The following is a 2,089-nucleotide window of genomic DNA, read 5'->3' as shown; positions in this document are numbered from 1 at the left end:
TGACCCCTCACCGGTGCCTCGGGCGGGGCTCCTGTGCATTCCAGCACGGCTTCGAAATTGCCTCCTCCTTCCTATCCTACACTGGAGCCGAAGCGCCGTGGCCATTCCCGCACCCATCCCGTGGGTCTGGCACCGCTCATCCCCAGGGCAGCACCGACAGCCTTCCTGCTTCCCCCCACTGCCAGGGCATGGCAGTGAGGCACACGTGGGACTTGGCAGCACCACACTGGAGATCCTCCTTCTATTCCAGAGTGGTGTCAGGGCATTTGCTGGACAGACCCAGTGCCCAGGTGGCCAAGCCTCTGGCAAACCCCCAGACGTGCCCTCCATTCCCCAGGTGGCCCTGGCCTTGCACCAAGGCTTTCTCTCACACAACGCCCAAGCAGCACCACCCTCCCTTGCCCTGGCTGGGGACAGGAGCTCATCTGGGCACCCAGGCTGGCTCCCATCCTGGGACTTGAGGTCAGACATCGTAGGCTGCAGCTCAGACAGAGTCACAGGAGGTCTGCTGGCAGCCGGGGCTGGCACCAGGGAGTTCAGTGGCTGCTGGTTTAGAGCTGAGCAACCCAGTGCAGCACTGAGCACTGGAGTGAGGGGTCTGGGCACTCGAGAGACACCAGGAGTGATGGGGGTCTGCAGGGCACCCCTCCCTGGCCCAGAAGCGTGGGGACAGCCCCTCCATGGCAGCCCCTTGGCAGTCCTGGCGAGACAGCTGGTCCCGGGCTGTTGCAACCATTTCCTGTGTTGTGCAAGAGAGTGGTTATTAAAACCTGATGAGAGGGAAAGGAGGGGGCAGTGAGAAGGGAGCACTGCTGGAGCGGGACATCCCCAAGGGCTGCTGGGCTGGCCCACAGTGGGAGGGGGGTCACACGTGCTGCGGTCAACAGTGTCAAGCATCAGGTGCAGGACAGGAGGGGGACGGGCCAGAGCTGGGGCTGGTGGTGCTGCAAGAGGGAATGGAGGGGAAATACCCACAGGGTGAGCCACTGCTTTCCTTGGGGCTGTGACCCCACGGGGAGGCTGGCAGGGGGCAGGAGCAGCCCTGGCACACACTGACTGCACCAGCTGCACTCCTACAGCAAAACCTGCCCCAATTCCCCGCTCGAGTTCGTCAGTGGGAGGCAGAGGCAGCGTCCCCACCCTGCATCGAGCAGAGCGCATCGAGAGCCCGCTGAGCTCATGTTTATGTCATGGCTGGTGCATTTGCCTGCTGAAGTGAGATCTGAGGCCCTTGTTCATTTTTGGACACCTGCGAAAGCCACTTGCCCTGTGAGGACACTCCCTCCCTGCTGCTGAAAGCCTGCAGAGGAATCAAGCAGGATCCATGCAGGAACTGCACACCCCCAGCCTGCCAGGACTTCCTGCAGCTCAGCAAAACCCGAGATAATCCTCACACACAGCCAGGCCTGTGCTGGGGTCTCTGCCGCTTCTGCAGCGCAGCACAGAAGAGGGTCAGCAACCGCAGGCTCTGAGCTCTGGGTTCCACCAATTTGGGGACATCCCAGCAAGGTCTGCAGCCCACCATGCTCTCACCTGCCCCAGGGCCATGCAGAGCCTCTCCCAGCCCCACACGATTCCTGTGGGGTGGCTGGTGCCTGCCCGGGCTGGGCTGGCTGGATCCTGTCCCTGCTGCCAGCGCCTGGTGCTGGGAACAAAGCATCTGGCAGGAAACACCCGGCGATGGTTTCACCGATAAACTCAGCTTTTCTGGCCACTGGCGGCTCTGGGCAGCCTGGCTCCTGGCACACCTGGGCAGCACTGCCAGGGCAGCCTCTTGCGACCAGTCGGAGGAGTTGAGCCAGGCCCAGGGGATCAGGGGGTGGGCATGGAGTAGTGGGGGAGCTATGATCGGGGTGTGGAACAGGGATGCAGGGGAATGTGGGAACGAGGGCATGGGCGTGGGGATGCAGCGGGATGTGGGGACCAGAAGCTGGGTATGGAGATGCTCAGGTAGGTGGGAACTGGGAGGCAAACGGGGGAACTTGGGGTTCCCGGGAGAGACAAGGATCGGGGCACGGCTCGGGACGCAGGGGTGGCCAGGGGCACCAGGGGAGGGGAGCGCAGCCGGGGCAGCCCCCGGCGGGCCGGG

Source organism: Corvus brachyrhynchos, unplaced genomic scaffold, assembly GCF_000691975.1.
Source record: "Corvus brachyrhynchos isolate BGI_N302 unplaced genomic scaffold, ASM69197v1 scaffold59, whole genome shotgun sequence".
NCBI classification, from domain to species: domain Eukaryota; kingdom Metazoa; phylum Chordata; class Aves; order Passeriformes; family Corvidae; genus Corvus; species Corvus brachyrhynchos.
This window is presented reverse-complemented; position numbering follows the sequence as displayed.